Below are 7,697 nucleotides of genomic sequence, written 5' to 3' on the forward strand. Positions count from 1 at the left end.
ATGGACCTCAACTGGTTTCCCAGGAAATGGATGCTTTTCTGCAAGCTAACGGAGTGCAACACATCAAATCAGCCCCGTACCATCCTGCAACAAACGGCCTTGCAGAAAGGTTTGTCCAGACAATGAAACATGCACTAAAAGCATCACAAGGACAAGGAACACTGCATCAGAGACTGCACAAATTTCTGCTGAACTACCGAAACAGTCCACATGCAACCACAAAGACATCTCCAGCCAGCTTGATGTTTAATAGAGATCTGCGCACCACCTTTGATCTCTTGAAACCTGCAGCAGTGAAGGACACTGTACAAAAACAACAAGGGAAACAAGTTATGTACAGGGAACATCATGCCAAGGACCGAGTTTTCGGCCCAGGAGACTCTGTGTTGGCTAGGAACTACCGAGGCGAACCCAAGTGGGTTCCTGCAACTGTTATAGCACAGACTGGACCAGTCTCATATACAGTTCAAACTGCTGATAGTGTTTGGAGAAGACATGTGGATCAGCTCTTACAGACTTCACCAGTGACTCCAGAACTGTTCCCAAAAGATCCTAAGGATGCACCCATTAATCCACCAGATTATCCACCAGCACGTGCCCAGGATTCAACCACTTCGGAGACAGCAGTTACAGTTACGGATATAAAAGAGACTGGACAAGAGACTGAGACATCTTCGGTTGCATCAGCACCTGAAGTTGATGCTCCATTTGAGACCACAGAGACAGATGTTTCTACAGACCGTCGATACCCCAACAGAGAGCGGCGGCCTCCTGTTCGTCTGAGTTATTAGGTTAGATAGAACATGACCCAAGTCAACTGGGCAGAATAATCCCCAGGGGTCATGGGGAGCTGAGGTAGTCTACCCACACTCCTAGGTTAGGAGTTAATATATATATAAAAAAAAATAAAATAAAATAAGAAGAAAAAGAATTCATACAAATGTTATAACAATATACAGTTAGACAGATAAATGAATGGAAATGTTTATTGGCGTTGCTCATGTTATGTTACAGTGAAGACAGAAGTACTTTAACAGACACTTGTTCCGGTAGTACATCTATTGTAAGAGGGGAGGAGATGTTGTGTATTTTGGGTTGCTATGCAACCAGTAGCGGGATCCCCAATGCATGCTGGGTAACCTTGTCACTTGTTGATGGAATGTTAGCCATGTGTCACGTTAGCCGTGCGTTAATTTGTTCAACCCACTGTGTTAATAAACGGTGAAAGATATAACATACATGGTCTAACAATCAGAGAGGCATTTATGGCTTTGTGGAAACCTGAGGGAAAGTGGACAGATGACATGTAGCTCAGTTGAGTTCTGATTAGAGAACCTCTGGCCAACTTCTGCACTGTACAATTGCCATATTTTCCTATGGAATATAAACATTGATCACCCATATCAATAAAGTGTGAGACTGTAAAAATACTTCCATCCTACAAAAGCACAACAGAGTTGTCTCTTTGTTTAGTTTTGCTGTAGGTATGACCATGGACAAAAACACCATTTACAGCAATTCTCTTGTAGTAACTCACCACAGAGTTTGTGGGAACCTGTCTCACTGTGTGGAGAGCAGCTTGGTCACCAAGAGACATTAATCTCACATTTGGTGGACCAAGGGAAGTCACCTCAGTAAACCTTTTATACTTCTTGGCATGCTCGTTTCCCTGTCACATTTCATTGCAGAAATCTTTAACTTCTGCTGGTGCATTTATCAAGAACTGCTTTGCTAAACAGGGGAAAGCACGAGATAATGCCACTTTGTTTGCATATTTGTTGTGGAACAACTTGACTACTTTTTACTTGTTTCAGGAGGTACCCGTTGAAATCTTCAAACATGAAGGCTGAGTGAGCCCACAAAGGACCCCAGTGTACAATGCTTTTGCTTAAATGCAGTAATGAATGAACATTGAATGTCATGTGCTCTTTCCCATACAGTGACTGCACACCTCCAACAAAGTACACTAATGCGTCATGTGCATGATTTATCAGCTCAGCTTTTAATTCAGACCCCAACAGAATGCTTATGCCCTCTATCAGTAATGCCCAATGAGAGTGATACCTCTGTGGAAGTACACCTTTCAGAACTGGCAAGCTGCAGTACAAAGCCACTCATGGGCTTCCCAGAATTTGCATTCTGTTAGAGATCTTGGAACATGAGCAACAATACTTGGAGGTTTAATAGACAAGAGGTGTCTGTCCATGATGGCAGCGAGCCACTATGGGCGGTAGAAGAGAAGCAGAGCTGACGTGAAGACATCTGTCAACTGTCCATCTCTAAAAAGAATGATGGAGGGACACAGAGAATGGCAGTAGTTTAGTTTGACAGTGTGTGTGAGAGAGGGGAGCTTGTCTAATAATCCTGTCATTTCTTCTCACTGACTGGGGTACTGTGAGAGGTCCTGCTCTCTGCTCTTCTCTCTGGGTATCATCTTCATCACTTTCCTTCAAATGCTATATCAAGAACCTGTTGGAGACACATTTCACAACCATTCCACTACAGTTGTTCTCCCTTTCCTTACTGTTGACTGCTTGATTTTGAACTCCACAGTAACATAGTGTTTGGTTTATTCGTTAAAAGCAGTTCATTTTCTTCTTCTAGTCAACTTTTTCCATTTCCTCACTAACATGTATTATGTTACATATAGCCTACCACTGGAACTGGTGCCCATCAAAACATAACTGATCAAACATTTTGGACAAAGTTTCATCCTTTTGATGCTTTTGGAATCAAATGAACACTTCAGCTCACATTTGGTACACATAACCTTGATTCAATGATTGACTTTCCATTGACTATTGTTAGCTGATAAAACCAACAAGTCCTCCAACTTATACGACCATATAGGTTGTGTGTACATGCTCTCGAATACGACCCATGGGAGCGTTTCTTGCACTAGCGCTCCTACCGGTAACAGGAGAGTATTGCGGATTGCGGGGATTAATCCACAACATCGATATGTCATAGTTGGACGAATTAAGGTAAGTACAGCAAATGTGTTTAATTGACATTTGAGAACAATATAACATGTTGTCAGCTTGTTTAATGTTGTTTCGTTGTCTAGTATACTATCTAGAATTACTACGGGGGATAAAATTAACGTTATAAGAGCTAACGTTGCATTAAAACAACGCTTGCCAAATGCTAGCTAGAATTATAACAGTGTAGGATATTCTACACCTTTTAAAATGTCTCGTTAGGGCACCACCTCCTGTTATCGTAGGAAGAACACGGTTTAAATCAATTCATCAGTCTCAGTTCAATAATTTGCATATCTGAAGGAGTGAATCCTTTACTACAATTTGTACCAGTCATTCTCTGCCGTAAAACAACATCACAAACAACTTCTTAAGTGTGAACAAATATTTATTTAATGAAGTGACAACTATGAATAAATGAGGGACTAATAGAATATAGGAGTGTAATCAAATGAACGAATATAATAAGGTATGAAATAATTAATTTCTGGAGCGATGGTGAGAGATGGAGATAGTTAAGTCCTAAACTAAAGGGAATAGATTTGATATCTAATCTAATCAATCTTCTCTAAAAGATGTTAGTAGGGAGTTTCAAAGTAGTGACACCAACTCTTTGTCTTAAGCGGTAGGAACGATTAAGCCTACTTTTCCGTAGAGTCTTCTTGGCGTCGGTGATGGCGGAGCGTCGGTGTGACGAGATGGTGACGAAGCGGCACAGCTGATGCAGGTCTCTCTTGGACCGGTAGACAGGACTTGTTGCTTGATCTGCAACTCCAACACCCAGCTTTGCTTGAGAGCGCTGTAGGTGTTCAGTCAAAGGCAGATGACACTTGGCAATGTCTTTGTGTTTGAAGAAAGAAGCCGGATCGTCACGTCTTCTTGATGTCGTTGCTATGGCAACAGCTTCTTGATTTCTTGATCCGTCGAAGAGATTGGGTCTTTCTCTGATATCCCAGCTGACTACGCTGGCTAACTTATAGACGATGTTGATTAGTACTTCGGTTCGTAGAGTATAAAAATGAATAAAACTAGAAAAATATTTACTGTAAGTCACTATAAAGATTGTACGTCGGGAAAAACATCCGACGAGAAACACACAGAGCTTGAAATATTCAACTTGTTCTTAAAACAAAATTACTAAGTATAAACGTGACTAAGTACGTAAAGAAGAAGACTAAAATAAAAGTAAAACGTGAATGGAAAGTGGAAAGTGCAAAAGTCCGGAGAAAGAGTGGCGGAAAAAGCGAAAGTATAAAAGTCCGGAGAAATGGGTGCGAGTTAATTATTCAGGGCGTGTTTGGATCGGGTTTCCATTTTCTTCACGCGGAAAGAGAAGAGAACGCCTTCTTATTTGTTTCGAGATGTCTTATTGCCTGATCTTCTTAACCTATTTTATATTACTAAATTTAATCATTCCATCACTCATCATGACTCGTTAGCAATGTTTTTCGTATGCGACAACACTCAACATTACAACATGACAAGATGACGTATCAGAATGACCACATCAAAGTAACTCAGAAGCATCAATAAATTAATAAACTCAGGTTCTCTTTACAGTGACATTTTGCTAATAATAAAAGGTTGGGGTTTCTAAAATAACAATTCCAATAGTTATGATTTCAACTAATAGCTACTAGAACATATCTAAGGTTCTACATTCTTTAACTTCAACAATTGATTAAAAGAGAGAAAATACTTTTAAAGATAGCCACTTGATGGCAATGTTGATCCATCCTTACTGTGACAAATTATGTGAATTTGGGCTAGCTTTATCGTACAAGGATCAAAACCGTCTCATTGTGATCGTAAGCACTTCCTGAACAATAATATATAACTTACCAGGTTATTACATTTTCGATAGTCATATTGTCAAACTTAGGCTCTTTTTAGAGAAGAGAAATGCAGATCAGAGTCTGGTCCTGGGGAAAGAAAGTTATTTACGACCTGCTTATCTGTGTTCCTCTCTCTCGGTCACTCTTGAAGAGGGGCGAAGAGCAAAACCTGTTAAAATGGTATGTTTGCATTTGTCTCTGAAAAGGAAAATTAGTACATCACAAGTTTAAAACATAGATGAACATAACATTAAGGTTTCTAGACTTTGTCCTTATGAAGTCAAAAGGAGTCAATTAATTCATTCTTTGTAGTTCCTGACATCGCGTTCATGTTCTTTTGATTCACAACTAATTAGTCCAGAAACAAGAGTGGGAAATTCCACTAGAAGTGTAAATCTGTCTTTTTGGCTCAGATGACGTCCTCAGCATTAGGGAGATCCGATAGCATAAGTCTGTTCAGTGTTTGGACATGGCACCTTTATGGCTAAGGTGTAAAAGGTTGATCTGTTAGAAGAGTTCTTCTACAAAACAACTTCGTAAATTTAAATTCCAGAGAGGGGAAGAATTGAGAGGACGACTGGTTCCCCTACAACAGCTATGTAAATATGACTTGTAGAAGACGTCAGGACATGCACAGGTGAAAGCCTGGAATGGAAAAGGACAGACAGATAAGACAGGTGTCCATTGGTGTCTGTAAGCTGATTTTCAAATGCTATTATCATACTTTACATTCTTAATTTACCAATCACAGTATCTATTGTTCTGAAGAGAAAGCGTTTGTTGAAGTAGTTAAGTAATATATTAATTTATAACTGCCCCATGGTCCCTGAGAACCTGAGGCCCTCATGACAGGTCAGAGTGATCATTGGATCATTTAAAAGTGTATCATCAGTCATTTTATTATCACTATATGAATACCTGTCAAACTGTTTCAGTGAGAACAGTCTCATTCTAGCCTTCTCCTAACCCATAGCCTGCATCACTGTTTGATTGGCCATGATTTCTACAAAGGAACATAACATGCATATAATAGTAAGATACTGACTGGAAAATAAGGGGTAAACATGGAGTTAAACAGACAGGTAGCTCCTTGATTAGACAGTTTTGCTGATGTCATCCAGCATCAAAAGGACTTAAAGTCAAATCTGATTTTATTTATATAGCCCGAAATCAAATCAATTAAATTTGTCCCAGGGGGTTTACAATCTCTACAGTATGTGACATCCTCTGTCCTTAGACCCTCAATGTCACTAAGGAACAACTACTATGATTTGTGTTGGGAAACCAAATCCTGACATAAGTTTCTGCAGTACATTATATTTCTGATGTTAGAAGCATTATGAGTAATGTTATACTGCAAATTAAAAACATGACATGTTTGTACCTTGTAGGTGCCTGACTACATAGTATGTACGTTGTGTACTACATGCATACTCTGCTACATAATGCACTTTTTTATCTAACTTGGCTACACTAATTTATCACGTCATCTTCTAATATACAGAATGTGGATCATTTTACCAGGTATTACAAAATGTCTGCATAACTGAGGAATCAATGTGTCATTGGAAACTGTACATTTTCCAATAATTTTCAAACAATTTAACAGTAATACTTAATGCTGTCTATCTGTCTGTCTTGCAGTGGGACAAAGTGGAAAAACTCCTGGGAGCCAAAAGACAACATTCAAAGGTAACATCCTGAAATAGACTGTTACTTTGTCATAGTGATTTTGTTGTTGTTGCTGTGTTGTATGACAGTTATGGAGACTGACAGGGGATTATGCCATATTGTAGAAATCAAAAATGTTCAAATATAGACATGTTTCTTTTTTAATAATTAGCTGTTATTGTTTGATTCAGACTGGTATTTCATTGATGACAAGAGTGAAAATCAGTTATTATATATTCTTTGATATAACTGCTTTATGATCTGTTTTGCTTGATCTTTGAGGAGGCAGGCTACATGAATGATAAATGTTAATGTCTGGTAATGTTTTAAAATAAAATACCTGCCACCTGTCTCTGTCTGTGTTCATTTCCATTCAATTCTGTTTACAGTTTATAAATTAGCAGCCTGAATAGGTTTGTTTTCACTAAAAAAGGGTGAGGGGTTAACAGACAACTTCATCCAATCACACCCATTACAGTAGCTTAGCCAGCATAAAAGACAAGCCCATGTCATCGAGAAGTACATTCTTACCCATCAGCTGAATGTTTGTGCTTATATTGCTTGTTAATTACACAGAATTTATTTAGTTTTGATTAACATTTATTGTTAAAGGCATAAGCTGTGAATCTGTAGTTCCATTATAGGTGAGGATAGAAGTTACAATATTCTGAAATCAAGGAATGCCCCGTCGCATATCCTCATTAGTGTTTTGTTGAGATGCTGTTTTTTCATTGAAACACACAGATGTCAGAAATGACCTATTGGACATCATAACAACGGTATGTGTAACTGATTTACTCAAAGTCCCTTGACAAATAGCTGTTGTGATGTTAGTTTACACACAGGTTCAAAATGTCTGGTGGAATTAATTGGCAAAAACAAATGAGCAGATACAATATAAATTACTAATTCAGTTGTAAATCTGTCAGATATTATTACCTTACATGATTTGTCTCATTGTTATTTAAAAAAGAAAAAAAACATCCTTATTTCGGGCGGCACAGTGGTGTGGTGGTTAGCACTGATGCCTCACAGCAAGAAGGTCACCAGTTCAAATCCATGGGCTGACTGGTTCCTTTCTGTGTGGAGTCTGCATGTTCTCCCTGTGTCTGCGTGGGTTCTCTCCAGGTTCTCCAGCTTCCTCCCACCGTCCAAAGACATGCTGGTTAGGTTCATTGGTGATTCTAATTGGTCGTAGGTGTGAGTGTCT

The 7,697-nt window shown here is 39.0% G+C and overlaps 1 protein-coding gene across 1 annotated transcript in view; it reads left to right on the top strand.

The window, feature by feature from the left end:
* LOC311487906 (uncharacterized protein) overlaps positions 1–7,697 on the top strand; it is a gene marked incomplete at its 3' end in the record, with an annotated part of 253,376 nt that overhangs the window by 55,349 nt on the left and 190,330 nt on the right. The gene's annotated exons all lie outside the window — the stretch shown is intronic.

Source organism: Chelon labrosus (assembly GCF_963514085.1).
Source record: "Chelon labrosus genome assembly, chromosome: 1".
In the NCBI taxonomy this organism is placed as follows: Eukaryota; Metazoa; Chordata; class Actinopteri; order Mugiliformes; family Mugilidae; genus Chelon; species Chelon labrosus.